At 48.5% G+C, this 18,868-nt stretch overlaps 1 long non-coding RNA gene across 1 annotated transcript in view; it reads left to right on the forward strand.

The window, feature by feature from the left end:
• The window catches only part of LOC110347314 (uncharacterized), a 376,012-nt gene extending 364,590 nt beyond the window's left edge, over window positions 1-11,422 (forward strand). The window contains exon 12 of the long non-coding RNA XR_015441110.1: window positions 8,555-11,422. This is a non-coding gene — a long non-coding RNA (uncharacterized LOC110347314). The remainder of the gene's footprint in view (window positions 1-8,554) is intronic.
• Window positions 11,423-18,868: the final 7,446 nt, after the last annotated feature.

Raw genomic sequence — 18,868 nt, forward strand, 5'->3', positions numbered from 1 at the left:
TTTTGAACGTTTACTTTGTGGAAAATATCTTAGCACAAATTTATCTTTTAAAAACAGGTGAGGGGCTATCCCAGTTAGCTATTTCCTCTTGATAGAACCATGCTTATTTGTGCATTTAAGTAATTTTGTGGGCCTGTGTTTTCTGATTCATAGAAATAAAATTCATAAGATTTCCTCAATGTTCTGTTGATATCTATATACCTTGTAGGGATATAATATTTCTCATTTGTGATAGTTACAATTTATGCTTTCTTTTTTTCTGTTCAGCTGGGCTGTAGGTTTAAATGGCCTCCAAAAGCATCATCTTTTAGCTCCATTGATCTTCTCCATTGTTGTTCTCTTCTCCATCACATCGATCTCTTCTCTTCTCTTTGTTTCCTCATGTCTGCTTAATTTCAGCTTAATTTTCTCTCCTTTTATTGGCTCTTTAAGGTGAAAGCAGAGAACTTTGATTTGAGAACTTCCTTCTTTCTAATCTTGGCCTTAAGCATTCTAAATTTCCCCATCTACTATATATATTAGTGACATCTCACAAACTAAGACATGCTTTACTTTCATTTTCATTCAGTTCAAAATACTTTTCTAATTTCTGCTTGGATCTCTTTTTTTGACGCATGGGATATTTACAAGTACGTCATTTAGTTTTCAAACATTTGGGGACTTTCCAGGAATTGTATTGGCATTGATTTCCAATTTAAGTTCATTATGGTTACTGAACATACTTTGTATGATGTTTTTGTCCACTGTGCTGCAAAAATAAAATACCTGAGCAGGGTAATTTTATAATAAACAAAAATCTATTTTCTCACAGTTCTGAATTCTGGTAAGTCTTAGATGAAGGTGCCAGCTGGTTTTGTGTCTGGGGCGGAATCCTGTGGCCTCACATTGGAGAGGCTGACAGGCCCTCAGGGCAAGTTCTGTGAAGCCTTCTTTGTCCCAGTCACAATGGAAGAATCCTTACGGCCTCATCAGCTCTTTTTCTGTGTGTGCATATGGTACCAGGGATGAAATACAGGGCCTTTGCACTGAGCTACATCCCCAGCCTTTAAAAATGTTTTGGAATTTTGAGAAAGGTCTCCTTAGTCTGTAAGCTGCCCAAGCTGAGGTCAGACTTGCCACCCTTCTGCCTCAGCCTCCAAGAGTGCTAGGATTACAGACATGTGCCACCATGCTGGGCTCTTATCACCTCTTCAAGCCTCATCTTTTAACTTCATCCATTGGCACCACCTGACTTTTACAAGAGACACATCGAAAACATAGCATATGACCTGAATCCTTTCGAGTGTGTCAAGAACTTGTTTTGATGGCCTAGAAGATGGTCTGTCTGGGAAGATGTTCCACGTATACTTGAAAAGAATGTACTATATTAATCATGAATGTCAATCAGGTCAAATTCATTCATCTATTGCTCACATCCTCTATGTCCTTACTGATTTTCTCTATCTATTCTATTGGCTATCGAAAGATCAATGTTTAAACCTCACTGTTTTGTAGACTTGTCTATTTTCTTTTTGCCTCCATCAGTTTTTGGTCCTTGTATTGTGAATCTCTGTTGTTACGTGCATAAACATTTAGGATTGGCATAACCTCTTCCTTTATCCTTTGTGAAATTATCTTTTAAAATTCCTAGTAACATTCTTTGCTCTGAGATCTACTTTGATATTAATGTAGCAAGGGCAGCTTTCTTTTCAAGCATGTTAGCAGAGAAAACCATTCTTTCATCATTTTACTTTTATTGTATTTGTCCTTACAGTTAGAGCAGGCTTTTTGTAACTGCATAGAATTAAATTTTTCCCATCCAATTTGAAAATCTCTGACTTCTTTTTGAGGTGTGGAGAACATTTAAAGTAATTATTAATAACATTTGGTTTAGTGCTATCTTTTGATGCTTGTTTTCTATCTGTTCTACTATTTTTTGTTGTTCTTTCTCTTATTTCCTGCCTTCAGAGCAGTTTCCAACTGTAGAAGTTTGATCTGGGTTCTTCCATATCTGAGTCATTGCTTCCTGTGTTCAGCCTTTCCTCTGTCCCTGGAGCAGATGGAATTCAGTTGTTGGGGTAGTTTAGGATCCTTGCCTGTCACTGCTGTGTTTCCCTGCATCAGATGCTCTTTCCTCATCCACTTGGCCACATCTCCCTGCCTCTGCTGTAAGTTTGATCGAATAACGATCATGACTTTTGTCTTATTGGGTGCTGGACAGTTTTGGGTAGCTTTGCTCTGGGATCCACTCAAGGTACCTAGAGACAGGAGGTCCTTTCCGTCCCCTGAAGTCTCACTGGGCTGGGTTGAGGCCACTGTGAGTGTAGGAAGAATTGTTGCTGCTGCCAGAGTGAGTCGCTGCTGTATCCTGGTGCCCTGAGGGCTTTAAGGTCTGAAGTTTCTCAGCATCCCACCAGGGAGCCCTGAGAGTCTTCTCTCTAATCCTTAGGGCTCCTTCTGTCACCTGTCTGCCGTGGACTGCTGGTCATCTCCTCTCACGTGTAGCCACTATCACCTTAGTCCTGTACAGGGCGTTATCAACTCCATACTACAGTCTTATTATTTTTGCTTTATACTGTCCATTTACTTTTATAACATTCTTATTATAGAATAAAACACAGATATAGGAAATCACACAAAATGAATTTGTGATTTACAAATTATTCTGAGGCAAACACCAGTTTTGGAAACAGAGCTTGGTCATCGCCCTGTCCAAAGCCTCACCCTATTGGTCCCCACACTCCCAGAAGTGAGCATCATCCTGACTTTCATAGTCACACCACATCCCAAGCATAGTTCTATCATTCAAATGTGAATTCCTGGACATTATAGCTTAGTCTTACCCAATATTTTAAAATTTGAAACATCTTTTCAGTTTCTTTCATCCTATAAATTCCCCTTCTTTTTCTTCCCTTGCCTTGGCACTCTCTGTGGGGAAGCTTGGTTCCTTTGACTCACAGGATTCCACAGTCTGGATTTTGCTGATAGCATTCTCCGTGTGCGCCTCTGTCCTTAATACTTTTCTGCAAATTCCCATAGAAGCCAGAGACCGGGTCAGACCAAGGCTCCATCCCTTTGTGAGGATGGTATTTGGCATTTAGCCAGACAGGAGGAGGTACATAATTTCTGATTGTTATCTCTTTGTGCCACGGGAACAGCCATAGGCTTTTGTTGTCTGAGCCGCTGGTTCTTTAGGAGTTATGAAGACTGAGAGTTTGATTCTGTCCTATTTTGCTTTCTATTTGTCAATTGACTTTTCAAGAATTTAAGGGAAAAGTCACTTATTTACCCACCTCTTTTGCCTTTTCCAAGATCTCCCCTTTTTTCTTTTGCTGTAGAATTTTTATCTTCTGTTTCAGGTGGGAATACTGACAATGATTCTGTGCCTTCATTTTAATGAAAATATCTTTATTAGATATTCACATTTGAAGGCATTTTGCTGGTTATAGAATTCTATGTTGAAATTGAAAGATAATGGCATTCCATTGTCTTCTGGCCTCATTGTTCCTGGAGAGAAATCAGCTGCTATTTTTGTCTTTGCCTTCTGTGTATAACATCCCTTTTTTCCCCCTCTGCCTTTAAGATTTTCTCCCTATGATGTTTAGCAATTTGACTATAATGTGCTTAGTTGTGGGGTTTTTTTGCATTTATTCTCCTTTATTTTATGGTGTTTCTTGGATTGAGAGATTGATACTTTAGTCACTTTAGAAAATTTCAGCTAGTAAGTATTTAAATACAGATGTCATTCTCTTTTCTCTATCCTGACTTTTAGTTACATATGTGTTATATTGCTTAATATTACTCTATTGGTCCATGAGGCTCTGTTTATTTACTCTTTCCAGTCTTTTGTCCCTCTGTGTTCAAACTCTCATGCTCTATTTTCAAGTTTAATGAACTTTATAGTGAACAAATTTTTCCACTGGCTTTTAGAGTTGCCATGCTCTCTCAAAATTTTCTGCCATTTCACTTTCTTTTTCATCTTTCCCTGTCAATACTTTGACATATTTGTCATTGAGATTGTACAGACCTTTCCCTCTAATTTCAGCATCTACACCACGTTTAGCTTTTTCTATTAATGTTTTTCTTTGATTTGGGGTGGGAAATCCTTGCATCATTTATGTGTGGTATTTTTTTCCTTCATAATGGACATTATGGACCCTGAGTTGCTGAGTTTCTGGATCTGTTACCTTCTGTCAGATGTGATGATTTTAGTTCTCGAAGCAATTCATGATTGGCACATCATCTTGCTTCTATAGTTCTGTAGGCTATTTTAGGGGAATCTATTCAAATTAACCCTTCTTTTCAGGGTGTCAATTTGGTTTTAGGATGTGGTCCTTAATTCTAAACCCCTTCTTGTTATTTAGCAAGACCCTTGAATGTAGAGAGACTTGAACTCTGAAAGTGCCAAATTTTAACCTCTATGCCACCAGGGAGCTAGCTGTACAGGAGACTTGGATTATGTTTTTCCCACACTAGGAAGCTGCTGGATTCTCTTCTCAGACCCATTAGCTCTCCAGATGCCCTTTGGTCCAATCCAGGAGTCAGTTAAGGATGTGAGGGGAACAGCCCAAGTGATTTTCCCCATCAAGGACTTTCTTGTCATTGCCCAGCCTCCCTGGCAGTCATCCATGCTGATTTCTGACTCTCCAGCCCACAAGCACACTGCCTTCTTGTGCTCTTATGTGCCAAGGCCTGGGGACTGAGGATTTCCCCAGGAGAGAGGCCAGATGGGTGCAGAAATTGCCCACATTAAATCTCTTAGCTCGGGGGCTGCATCTTCTCCAGCTTCTGCCTGCTTTAGTCATGCTCCTGTGCCTTCCAACAGTTGTTTTAATATTTTCCCCAGAGTTTATAATTGCTTTTGGCAGGAAGGGTAGTCTAATATAAGCCACTTCCTATTCTGGGAAGCTGTGAAGTTCTCATGTATTTTTATTTTACATATATGTGAAGCCTGCCAGTTTTCAGTATTATTACCCACATATCACCCCTTCTCTTGCCTCTCCCTTCCCTTTCTGAGTCACCCTGCCTCCGTCTCCGATCACTGAATTCAAGACTCTCGGTAGGGCGCTTCCTTGGGAGTCACTGCCAACTTCACAGGCACTCACCAGCTTGGCAGCCCTGGCTGTGATACCTCAGCAACCTTCTCCACCAAGTGTGGCCACGTGCTTTCTCTAATGAGGTCTGCACTGAAGACCAGGGTCCCCTCCTCCCCAAATCCTTCCCTTCAGATGTGCAGTCTCAGCTCAGAAAGGGGTCTACCCCCAACCCCCATTTTTCTTTGCATTCTTAGTATTCGCTGTGCACTGGGAGGTGGTCACCTGTTAGCAGCTCATCCTTCTTTATATTAATGTCTCCATCTTCACATTGTAGCCATCCATGTCCCCTAGCTGTCCCTCTCTTAGTTATTGTGTTTTTCAGTTCCTGTTTTTATGGGTTTTCTGATAGAATTATTAACCCAATGTATTTTCCTGAAAGTATAGAAGTTATTTTAAAGATTGTGTCTGAAATTCCAAAATCTACATCTTATGCAGCCCTATTCTATTGTCTTGTTTTTCTTTCCACAGCATTTAGGGTTGGAATGTTTTCATTATTTGACATGGACAGATATCACTGGGCTAGGTAGAAGGCTCTCTCCTTCTGCCAAAGTTGGAGTGGAGGAAGGTATTAGTCACTTTCCCATCACTGGTACAAAATACTCAAAAACCACTACTTAAAGGAGGAGAGGTTTATTTTGGCTCATGATTTTAGTGGGTTCAATCCATGCTTGGCTGCTTTTATGGCAGAAATTGCATGGTGGATGAACATGGTGGGGCAAAGCTGTTCATATCATGGCAACCAGGAAGCACAGAGAGAAGGGAGGAGCCAGGGAAAGAACACACCCTTTCAGGTCATGCCCCACTGACCTTCCTCCCACTAATAACATAGTCAGCTATGAACTCATCAATGGATGAATCCACTCATGAGTATAGCACCTTCATAATCCAATCACCTTCTAAAAACCCCACCTCCGAGCACAGGAGAGTTTGCAGGGACATTTTAGATTTAAACCTTAATAGTGATGTTGGCCCAAGCAGGTAATGAGACGTCCTGAGGCTGGTCTGGCCTCTGCCAGGACCAGTCTGTCCCTCTTGTCGTCACTCTTGGTCCATTGTTCCACTAATGCTCCAACTAAGGACATTTCCCTCACCAGGCCACTGTCCCTCAGGTTTCTGTCTCCCAAGTCTTACTTACTGCTAATGCCCTTTGTGGCTTTCTGACCCTGAACAGCTTCATTGTGTCTAGTTTCCAAGCCTCTCATAATGCCATGAAGCTTAGGATTTGGCAAATTCCTCAAGAGAAATCTGGGCATACGGTGGGCTTACTTCTCTGAAATTCTGTTTTCTTCTGGTTCATGACTCCCAAGTCCTGCTGGCCTGTTTAGCCCCAGATACCTCTTTGACCTTTTCAACCCTGGGATATAGTTCTCAGCTTGGGATCTCCGCCCACACAGTGAGCTACAGATGCCCCCAGAGTGAAAGTCCCAAAGTTGCCTTGGCTCCCCCTCCCCACCCTGTGTTCCCTTTGCTTGAGGACATGTCTTGGAGCCTCAGCTGCTTCTGTCACCTTCCTGTGCCCCACACCAGTGGCCCTTTTTACATTTTGTCCAGCCCTGATGGCTGTTAGTTGTAGGAAGGCTGGTCCAGTGCAAGGCATTCTGTGGGCAGAGAACATCCTGTTTGTTTGGGTTTTTGTTTTTTTTTTTTTTTTGTAATTGGCTTTCCCCCTAACAGACCACATGCTCTGTGTGCTAGTTTTCTCTGAATTGTCAATTTCACACAAACTAATTTGGTCCTGAGTACACTCTGGGGGTCCAGAAAACACAATTTTATGTAAAAACCAAAAACTGGAGCAATTACTTGGATTATTTCAGTGAAATATCATCTTTGTTCCTATATGTCCAGGCTGCTTGTACAAAGTCCAGACAAAATGAGGAATAATTTTCTGGTGCTTTGGTGTGTAGACAATACAAATGTTTAAATTTCTAGAGTAAATATTATTTGAGTTTTATCACTACCACTGCCATTAGCCATGAGTTTCTGTTTCACTTGGTTATTTCTCCTGGGAAGATAAGAAAGCTCTCATATATCTTCAACATTTTCTCTAAATTTTGGTCTGCACAGAAGTTCCAAAGGATGGTTGGGGATAGCAAGTTTTCACATCTTATCATCACCTTCAAGGTGAGTGTATGTGCTCCTAGGCATGCAACTATCCTTAACATCGCACGATGAATCTGTCCTACAGCCTTCCATAGCCACTAGGTGCTATCTCGAAAGTGAAACAGTCCTGGGTCTGAATTCCAGTTCTGCCATTTAACACTCCTTAACACTCTTAAGCCAGGGTTTCCCCCATTCTCCAAGACACCCTGATCTCCTCTCCCCTGAACCCCATAGCAGGCAGTTTTCACGTGACTGGCTCTTTCCTGAAGTCAAAAGCTGAGCTTATCCTCTTTGGGCAGAGGACCCAGCATGGAGTTGAGCTAAGTATGCCCTTATTGGATAAAGCACAACCTCATTCATGGGCAAGTACATGGCAGCAATGTTCCAGGGGTACTTCCACTGTGTGGGGATGGGGGCAGCAAAAGAGGGACCCTGAGTCCTCTTGCAGGGAGGAATGTAGTTGCCATGGAAACGTAAAAGGCAGGTGCTCTGAGTGGGACTGCTGAGATGTGGGAGAAGACTCCCCCCAGGCAATGATTGTGAGTCCAGGTGAGGAGGAAGAGGCAATGGGGTGGCCCACTGTGCACCTAGATGGTGAGAAGCCCCAGGATTGTTCATGTAGATAGGGACAGGAAGGGCCTTCCAGGAAGAGGATCACCATGAGGTAAGGCACAGCAGCAGAGAATGAGGGATTTGTGAATGTGTGGCTGTTTAGAGTGCCATAATCCTTGATAGTCTCTGTGTTTTCATCTATCCCGATGAATCTGCATAAAAATAAGGCGGAAACATAAGTAACCCTAAAGCCATTGAAGACATAGGTGCCACCATCACGTCCACATGGATATCCTCAGACAAACCACCCAAAGGGAAGCCCACTTCTGTCTTCTGTACAGTGCTGGCCTGTTACTGCTGGTGGTAGGATCTTAAGTCAGGATTCACTCTTAATCTTGTTTCTTCATGGAGAAAATAAGGATGATTTTAACCTATGCTTTGTCAAGTTGCTAAGAGTCTAAGAGGACATGTTCCCTACACAGTTTTTAGTACCAGGGTTAGCATGTTATGAACTAGTACCATCCTGATGAGTTTTTGTCATTAGCAACTCAATAGAAGCTCTGGTCCTCTTCTCTTCCTGCTCCCCAAGCTCTGTGTAATATCCCAGGCCACATGGATCCCATCAGCCAGCATGCTGACAGTTCAACTCTGTCTAGTTACAAGGAGGGGGCCTCTGGAGACCTTTGGGAGAAAGATGACACCCTTAGGGCTACACATACCTCAGAGTCCCACTAGGAGAGGTGGCAAGGAGCTCCCAAGGGGAGATATGGAGGAAAGTTAAGTCCTACTGTCCTGGGCTCAGCTCACACTCCCCTCTTTCCATCCAGGTAACCATTCTCCATGGACTCAGTGAGCCTAGAGATGGAATCGTTCCCCTCTGTCCTCCTAGACCCCTGAGCTGGAGCTGCTGAACAGCACCCTGGAACTGCTGCGGGTGAACTGGGCCAAGCTGTGAGATGTGGAGTGGCAGGCTGCAGAGGTGCTCAGATGGTGCATTCACCCCTGCAAAGTGGACCCTGGGCTACACTGCTTGCTTCCCCCAGGTTTACTACAGGGGAGCACACTCCCACATGTTTGAGTCTTAGACTCCTACCTGAGCCATGGCTTCCCCAAGCACATTATTCTGCTCCTTCCTTCTTGCTTGCTGTTCCACCATCGTGCTTGGCTGCATTCTAGGAAGCTGCTCTCTCTCCCTCAGTCCTCACCAGCAAGTGAAGGGGGGAAAGCTTGGACACCATGACACCGAGGAACCAGCCAGTCTTCTGTCTCCTTGTCCTCCGCTGTGGGCTTCAGCCCAGGAACTTGGCCCAGTGGCGTCCCCCAGCCCACCTCCTCCTCCTGGGAGTGGAGCCAAAGAAGAGTTAAACTCCCTGGAGTGGACTTGGGCTCTTTGGCAGAGGACAGCCTGGGAAAGCTGTTTGTTTGGCTCCGTTTACCTCAGGTTAGTTGCATGGAAACAGAGCCCAGAACGTGGGAATTCCATGGGATGGGGAGAGGTTTTTGCCCTTCCTCTCTCCCTCCTTTCCTCCGTACTGTGGACCTGCATCTTACAACATGGAAATAACACTTAGCTTCTTCAGGAGTGGCCATAGTGTTCCTTTGGTCTTTCTGTCCTCCCAAGAAAGGAAAGCCCCAGTGTACCCCAATGGAATCCTTAACAGGTTTTGCCCCTAACCCCCATTCCCCTGCCTTTCTTCCTGAGCTCCTGAGCTTTCTCTGAGGCACAGACCAAGAGCCCCAAGCCACACAGGCTGTGGAAGTTAATGTCCAGCGTGGGGACATGACCTCAGGCTGCCCCCACTGAGGGTCTGCTGTGGGTCTGGGCAGGAGAGAAGGCAAGTCAGGGAGGGAGCCTCTTTAATGCTGTGAGGGTGGAAGGTCAGAGAAGACACACTTCACCACCTAGCGCATTGGTGCAGGCTTGCACTGCTAGGCTGGCCATCTGCAGCATGCTTATATCTGGCAGTCGGCAGTTCAGAGCCCCAGACTGAGCCCTTGCATTGCTGAGAAGCAGTGGTTGGAGGAGCTCTTTGGATGGACCTCTCCTGCTGCCAAGCCCAGCGGAGCCCAGAAGCCTGGGAACAACCATGTTAGCAAAGTCTCTCACCTATTTTCAAGCTTTGCCTCCTTATTTTGACATTTCCAGCTACACAGGCTGTGGCTATTCCTTGTGCCCAGTTGCTTCCTGTAGACCCTGGGACATAATGAGCATCCCTCCCTCCCCTGCACCCCATGCACAGCACACACACACACCCCTCCCTGAAGTTATATTAAGTGCTCGGATGCCATCAGCCCTCCCCCGGAGCAGACTTTCTCTCTTTGGTCCTGAATGTCTTCATAAATTAGGAATCCACAACATGTGGTCTTGGGGGCCATCAGGTCAACCCCTTAATGTACAGGGAGGGCCAGAGCCCACAGGTCATGCAGTGCATTCTGGGGAAATGCAGCAAATTCCTGTGGAGCCTGTGCTGGTGCTAGTGCTGCCAATACCGTGCCTCAGCCCCTGCCAGGGTCCAAATGCTAATCTGCTCCTACTGAGTTCCTCAAAACAGTTGTGTGAGATCAGATGCAGTGGACCCTGGTCTTGTTTCCCTCGCACCGGTAATGTGGCTGCCAGGAATATCTCAGAGCCCGTGGTCACTCCCACGCAGGTGTCCTGTGAGGGTGAGTGAGCCTCAAGCCACTTTGCAATGTATACCAGTGAGAAGTGTCTGAGGCTAGGCAACAGCATGAAAAGCAATCTGAGCAAGTAAGGTTTACCACTGTGGGATGCTGCATGCCTGCTTTTAGCCTCCACTCCCCTCTGAAGGGACTGGGTGGGCTGTCCTCTGCCGGTGGCCTTGTGGACCCAGGGCTTCAGCCCAGTTATTTCCTCCTCCTGTTCTCTTTGATGGCCTGTGGCCATTGGCAGGTGGATAGAGGTGATCATCTGAAACATGACCTATGCCAGCCAACACTCTAGCTTTCTCCTTCCTGTTCTGTTGATGCCAATAGAACCAGCCACAGGCCAGTCCACTGGCCTAAATTAGAGGACACAGGAAATAACTCCAAATTCTCCCACTGCCAAGCCCAGCCAAGGCTAGAAGTCCAGGGGCAACCATGTTAGCAAGACTTTAAATGGTTGCTATTGGCAGCTACTAGGCTTTGAGATTGCTTGTTACGCACAATTTTTTTCAGCAGTTGCTGACCAGCCCAACATGTTCAAGGATGAGGTGGGAAGTTGGAAGTATGGCAATTGCTCTGAAGTTACCTTATGAATTCAATACATTATCTAATCAAACTCTCAATAGGAATTTTTAGAACTTGAAAAACAGATTCTAATTTATGTATAGAAAAATAAACTCTATGAATAGCTTAGAACATTTTGAAAAAGATGAGCGAAATTTGGGGCATTGGAGAAAGCTCATTTACTAGACTCTAAAACAGAATACAAAGCCACCAGACTTGGAAGTGTGGGACTGGGAGAGAAGGCAGACAGAGCCCCAGGAGTGGAAGGGGCTTGGAGAAAGAGATCAGGTACATGATAACATGTATGGGGGGCAAGGATAGATCATTCGCTAATAGGGTTGGGAAATGTGGGCAGTATGTGGAGAAAAATGAAATTGTTTCCCCCTTCACACCATGTTAACTAAATTAACTCCAGATGGATTCAGCACATAAATGAGAACAATGAAACAATAAAGATGATTTCTTAAGGGCAGGAAAATATCTTAGTGAGCTTGAGGTGAGGAGAAGGACTTTCTAATCAAGATGATACTAGAGGTCCTGAGGCTAGAGGTAACTAGAGGTTTGTCAGTCAGGGTGACCTTTTCCTCACCAGGGGAGGACACCAGAGATCGGGTGGCCAGACCTGCAATGTGGGGGACTCAGGAAGGAGTCACAGCAGGAGAGCCAAGCATGTCGTGAGCAGAAGGAGTAGAAGATGGGACACCCAGCACAGGGAGAGCAGCAGGTGGACAGAGGCCACCCACAGAGCAGAAGCACCAATGGTCAGTCAGGGACAAACATGCTTAATATCCCCAGTGGCTGGCAATGTGCAGGGGGCCCTGGAGGAACAGCCTTTAGGATGATGTGGACATTTGCAGGGAAGAGACATCTGTCTCTGGGGAGCAGTGGAACCATGCTGAGTCCTAGCTGGCCTGTTCTCTGCACTGTCACTAGAGGGGACAAGAATGAGAGGCCCACTGGTTTCCCATCACAGAGGCCCAGCTCAGGGGAGAGGGCTGTGACCTGCTAGCTGCACACACAAGAATGCGGACCAGGTCTCAGTGACAAAAGTCACCAGTGCTGGATGGACTCAGAGGCCCCAGCAATTTCCAAGGCAGTTGCACCCTGGGAAGGGGCTTTCCAGGAGGCATTGGGGGTGACACCTTCCTGCTTACGGCCCCACTGTTCACAGCATGTTCAGTGGCCAGCAGGGATCTCAGGGCCTTCTCCTGGGCCCAGCCTATGCCCTACAGGTCAGAGGAGGGGGCTGGAGTGGTAGGGCTCATGGAACATCCAGGCTTATCATCCACCTTCTCTGGGCCCCTGAGTTTTGAGTTGCAGGTCATCTCTCAAGGGGAATCCTGCCTCAGTTTCCTCACAGTGCCCTCTGAGCCTAGCCTGCTCATGACCAACCCACCCAGCCCTGAGACTTGCTGTGGAGGGGCCAGTGTGCCCCACCAGGCCACTGCCCCCCTGACTTGTAGAGTTACCACCCACTGGACCACTGACTGTGCCTGACCCAGCAGCAGGCTTAGCCCACACCCCAAGGGCAGCCCGAGCCCAGCCCCAGCTCCAGGCAATGCCTTTGTCTCTTGTGACCCCCGTAGGACCCTCAGTGGGCCAACCCTGGATCCGGTTGATCAGTTCCACCATGCTGACTAGGGTTGGCCTGGTTCATAGCATGCCTGAATTCCCCAGAGCAGCAGGTCCTGCCTGTCAGGGGGATGGATTCTGCACACATGCGGTTTAACACTCATTACTATTTTCGGTTTGAAACTCAACATGACACCCAGTCTGGATGGTGATATCTGACACATTACAGGTGAGAGCTTCGCGGGTGTGGGCTTTGGCCTTCTGCCTCCTCTGCCTGGCATGGCTTTGGGCAAAGAGCTGACACTCCGATTGGATTGTTGGCACCTTGCCCCATCCCCCTTCCTCTGCCAAGAGCCCCACAGGTTGGAATCTGTCATTTTGTTCTACTTACAGCCAGCACCTACAGGTGTCTTTTGGCTTTGGACCAGACCAATCTTGTCTTCTACCCTGTTGCTGCTTTAGGGATGAGGCATGTCCTCTGCTCCTGTGATTTAGGTCAGCACTCAGACTTCTGAGTCTCACTGTTCAAGATATGAGCCTAAAGCTGCTTGCTTGGAGTGCCTTTCCACCACAGATGCTAGAAACAGAACAAACAGGGAGAACAAAGTCAGAAAAGGAACGAGACCAAGTGTGAGCTCCTGGACCCAGCCATGCCTGAAGCACAAACCCCTTGACTGTCCAGTCATTATTTGAGCCAAGGGCTCCCTTTTTTCCCTTTCCCTTTCTTTTTTTTCTTTTCTTTCTGTGTGTGTGTGAGCACACATGTATGTGCATGTGTGTGTGTATGGGTGTGTGTATGTGTTTTAATTTGGTTGCTATCACAGCAGTCTGATTGATAAAGTAGGGAACTACACAGCTGCCTTCATGATCTTGGCAGGTCCCCATGTGAGGCTCTGGCCAGGCCAACCTTCCTTGGTTAAGGGTTTTGTGGTCATGTCCACATATCAGCGCTTCCTCTTGGACAACCCCCAAGCTGTCCCTCACTTTGATAGCATGGCAGGTGTAATGCAGCTCAGTAAAAAGAGGGCTCTGGAAAGTCAAGGCACCAAGGGAGGGGTGCTGCTCAGAGAAGGGGTGCCTCCCAGCTCCTGCATGAGTTCCAGAGGAGGCTAGATGTGGAAAGGGAGGTGGCCATGTACCCCTGAGCCAGTCCTGACTTGGTGACGAGGGAAGCGGATTGGTGCAGTGGACACTGCATATGTCCTTCTGCATGCAAATGAAGCTCCTGTCTGCTCGTGCTGGCCAGAATGTGTCAAATCAGACTGCTGGCAGCCTCAGCAGTCCACAGGGTCCTGATTGGAGCTGGCATCTTGCAAAATGCTGATGTGGCTGAAAGTATAAGCCCAAGCCCGTGGCTGGTGCACTGCATGCTTGGAGCAGGACAGATGGTTTCAGGCTTGCCCAGGCTCTTGCAGGCTGCTTGGGGCTCCCCCATGCCATCTGCTGTGACGATCTTCCAGGGTTGCCAAGGGCAGCATCAGACCTGGTGGAGCTGGGCACGGGCTTGGGTGGCAGGATGGAGTGGAGCCAGCAGTTATGGGTTCTCATCTAGGAGCAGCCTGAACAGCTCCTGCAAGCAAGCATCTGCCTTGCTGTGAAAGCATATTGTTTCCAAGAGGTTAAAAGATATGAAGAGAGGGAACCCAGGCTTGAGTGCTCTGGACTCTCCAGACTCACGTCATTCTCCCACCCCCACACATCTCCACCGTGCCTTGCGCTCCTGCAGCCACGGTGGATGTGCTTATCCTCCAGGCCTCCTGGGAAGAGGCATCTCTGTCCAGAGGCTGGCAGCTGGGTTGGGAGTGGGAGGGGCTGAGAGCTGGGAGAATAAATCAGAAGAATCCAGGCAGTAGGAAGACCCTGGGCCCAGGGGCGGTGAGTGTATCTGAAGGAGTGTGTGTGTGTGTGTGTGTGTGTGTGTGCAGTGTGTGTGCATTTACAGGAGGGCAGGGAGCCCTGTGTCGGCCCTAGGATGCCCTTCCAAAGGGTCTTCTAGACCTCTGGAAGTCTGTGCTTCCAGCGTGCCTCATGGCAAGGCTGCAGTGTGTACATTGCCCCTTGTTGAGAGGGAGACAGGGTGATAGGGCGGGTGAGAGAGGCAGGCCCCATAGCCCAGTACACCAGGCTCCTCCAGCCTCTCCCTCTGGCCATCTCCCTGGAGAGCAGCCTGTCATCTCTGCACCAGCACTGGGGACAGGTGGCAGAGACCAATCCTTCCTCTTTCTCATTGATAGCTTTGCCCTGGACCTCTCTTCTGCTCAGGTGACTACACAAAGGCTCTGGTTCAACCCCCCCACCCCCACACACACTGATCTTTCTCCCACCAAGTAGGAGAATGTACGGGAGGCCCAGATTCCCCTAGACCTGTGGCTCAGGGACCCCAGTGAAGGCCTCTAGCACCTGGTACCTGAGAATATCTTTCCTCACTGAGGCAGGTCCCTGGTGCTCGGCCTAGAACCAGCCCTGGTGCCGTGTGGGAATTGTGTCCAGGTCTCTCTGTCCCTGCTCTGTTCCTCCTTAGCTGGCTGCCTTTTCCAGGAAGACTTCTCTGATTTTCTCTGCAGCCCTCCCCTCAGGATCCTCCCATGCCATGTGGCTAATGTGCCCATCTTAGGGGCCACCCCAGCTCTATACCCCTGGCCAGCTGTGGCAGAAGCTGCAGGATCAATCTGGTTGTTGTGATGAGTATTGACAGAGATAAGCTCTCAAAAATGATCATATGCCACATGTGATGTCCTTGGTGGCCTGGGAACTCCCCTCCAATAGGACCCAGAGCTAGGGCTGTGTGTTCCCCACAGGGAGCCCAGTTCTACCTCCTCACTTATCCCTTTCTATACTATCCACACCCTGGATGGCACACCATCACAGTCAGACAGACATCACTTCATAGCTTCCCTGGGCAATTTACAAGTTCTGTGACACTGGCCTTTCCCGGAAGTGTGCAGTGCCTCAGTTTCCCTCTTTCTGAGCTAGAGAGGGCTGAGCAGTGGCTGCCACAGAGTACATGGGGGGAATGAGTGAGCTGAGGCCATGTCAGAGCTCAGCAACACCATCTGGTCACAGGCAGCTCTCTGTCTCTGTCTCAGGCTCCCATTTCACTGGAAACCCTGATGTGTTCAGAGTGGGCAGGAGAGAAGGGTGCAGCTGACAGAGGCCTCCAGTTGAGCCCACAGGAGCACCACAGACTGGCGTGAGTGCCACACCCATGCTCACAGGTGCTCAGCTGGAGCATCGGGATTCAAAAGGGCAGAGCAGCAGCCACAGAGAAGAGGCCTGGGCAGAAGGCAGCCTCCAACCTGCCCACTGTGTGGTCAAAGCTTTCCATGGATACTCCAAAGAGGAGGTAACCAATCGGCATTCAGCCCTCAGAGGCAAAAGGATGTTCTGTAGAGGGTGTTCAGTAGGCTCAGAGACCTCGGTCAGTATTATCCTTTCTCCCACTAGGGTTAATTGTGCAGAGGGCAGCTGAGTTGCCAGTACAGGCCAGGTCTCATGGAGAGGCTGGGGTGTCAGAGACTCTGTTGCTTTTGTCTCCTACCTGGAACAGTGGCATGCCTCTCTGCAGGATGCTAACAGACCTGGGCCTGGCCAGGTGTAGACTGGACTACTTAGGGAGTGGCCAGTTACCAGCCAGAGTTTCCTTGGGATGGGAGCAGATTGGTGAGGAAGGTTGGTGAGGACACCTGCTGGTGGGCAAGTGGAGAAACGACAAAGTGCCCCAGCACAGGCACAGCAGTGTCCTGGGGGCCCTGGTCCAGCATCTGGGTCCGGACCCAGCACCCCAGGACCCTCCTCACCAGGAGCATATCCAGGCCTCTCCAGGTCATTAGGTTGAGGGAGGTGCCTATTGCTAGTGACCAGGAGAGCCTACATTCTGCAGGGGCTGAGTAGGCCAAAGGTGATGTTAGGGTTTGGATCGAGAATGTTCCCTCAAAGCCTCATGTGTTCAGATGTGGGACATTTGGAAGGCAAATGGATCAGGGGAACACTATACTCCTCAGTGGATTAATCCACTGATAAATTTATAGCTGAATGTGCTGTTAGGAGATAGGAAGAGGTGGGTCACTGGGTGAGTGATCTGGAAGGATGTATTCTTGTCCTCTGCTCCTCCTTTCTCTATGCTTCCTAGATGCCACAGGGTAATCAGTTTTCCTCTACCAGGCCCTCCAATATGCAGTTTCTGCATTGGAACAGCCAACCATGGACTGAACCCACTGAAACTGCGAGCCCAAAAAGGTCCTCTCCTCCTTTAAATTGCAGGTGTTGGTTATTTTGTCCTAGCGACAAGAAAGTGACTCATACAGGTGAAGCCTGGTTCACCAGATTGAGGGGAGGAGAGAGAGGGGAGGATTCTGGACACTCTCATGTAGAAAAGCTCCTTCCAACCTCAGCGGAAGTCTTAGGCCTGCCTCTCGCATGACTGTGCCCTGCTCAGTCCTGCACCTTCCTTCACATGCCCCGTAGTCACTCAGGTCTGCACAGCCCACCTGCTATCCCTTTCATTTTGTCCTGGACCTGTTCATGAGCTTCTTGCTTTCTCCTCTGTAACTAAAGGCTCAATCCCCACATCTAGCTCTCTGGTGCTCTTAGCTTCCATGTGTTTTGAGCAGAGAGAAACCAGTGCTGGATCCTGCTTTCTGGGCATGTCCAACCTGACCAGGGTCCTGTCCTGCAGCAGCAGCACCTGGGAAAGGGAAGGAGCATTCAATGAGACATTTGCTGTGCCAGTTACCTGCCCATCTCTGCTGACCTTGTTCCCAGGGTCAGCGTGAGCAGTAGGGGGCTAGGCTCCTGCCTTCAGGGACAGCAGGCACTCTCGTGGCATGGGGGTTTTCCTTGGGGACCAGTGTCTCGGCAGCAGGTATGGAGGGACCAGCATGGGGTGGGATGTGGGTAGAGTGACTCATACCCAGGAAGGAGGAACTGGGACTCAGGGTCCTAGGGGAAACAGGACGAGCTCTGCATCACACTTTGCCTTCGTCTACCTGATGACACAATGAACAGGTGAGAGGGGATGGCTCACCAGCTTCCTCCCAACTCCAGCACATCCCTTTGTGTGGCTCACCTCCCTCTCCCCACCTGTTGGAAGCCACACGGGAAACTGAGCTGGCTGAGAATTTGGAAACTGAGATCATGCAAGATGGATGAGCAATCTCAGAAACAGTCTGTGAGCCTGTTATGTGGGCACACTGGTACCATGCAAGTGGTCCCTACTGCTACCAGGCAGGCCCTTTAGATTTTGGTCCCCCTGGTGGCACCTTGAGAGCAAGTGACAGGTGTAATGGAATCTGAGGATGTGGCCTGTCAGCTGTCAGAGAGGAGAGAATGGGAGAAGCTGCATGGCATGTGACAGCTGCAGAGGCTGCAGGAGGCAATGCCAGAGGTGGGGCTGGTGCATGTGAGTCGTACGCAGAGAGGCACCTGGACTCTGGGAGGTGGGATTTCCGGGACCACCTTGGGAATTGCAGATCCCCCTTTCCATCTTCCAGGCTTACTGCTCACTTTACCATTAGGAAGGTAAGAGGGAAACATGGTAGGGAGTTTGGGAAAAAGAAAAGGGAGAGTAAGAAGCCCAGCCTGCCACCATTCCATTGCTTAGGAAAGCATTTTCCATGGAGTCCATGATCCTCAGGCCCTGATCATGGCCAACAAAGCTGGTGAGCCCTGCCCCAGATTCTGGCTTGCTGTGTGTCCTACTACAGCAAGGCTCTAGCTCTCCAGCCAAGCCTACAGACTCAAAGGCCACCCATCTGTCCAAGGAGGGACAGAGCTGAGCCCTGTCCCCAGAGTCATAAGGTAAAGCCCTATCTAGGACCTCAAAAGATGGCTGACGGATAAGACCTTTGCAAGGCAATTAAGATCAGATGAGGTCACTAGGGTGACCCTGAGCAGTAGGAGGTCAGGAGGAGGCATTCATGGAAGACCCATGAGAGGACACACGAGGAAGACAATGTCTACCTCCAGTTTTTATCAGTTTCTCACAGTGATTCTGATTGGATAACACAGGGTCAAAGGTCACAGAAGAGCTAATCTCCAGCATTCCCATGTCAGGCCCAGCACCTGGCCTGGCCAGGGTCCGAGTCCCTCCTTCACTAGTTGGGCTCTGTGTGCTCAGGGTGCCCTGCTGGGCACAGGATAATGGCATTGTGGGTGAAGAAAAATGGGCTCAGGTGGGGAGGGGACTCAGCACCCCAAAGGTCACTATCCTTTCATCTGACCCTGGCATGTGCAGTGTGTGGACTGATGTGAGCACATGTGTCCCTGTGCCTGTGGGTGCACTGTGTGCTCAGTGTGCACGCACACATGATGCATGCACCTGTGTAGTAAGTCTGGCCCTCCCT

Source organism: Heterocephalus glaber, unplaced genomic scaffold (assembly GCF_053883595.1).
Source record: "Heterocephalus glaber isolate CG9 unplaced genomic scaffold, H.glaber_assembly_v1.0 deba00000281, whole genome shotgun sequence".
Lineage (NCBI taxonomy): Eukaryota > Metazoa > Chordata > Mammalia > Rodentia > Bathyergidae > Heterocephalus > Heterocephalus glaber.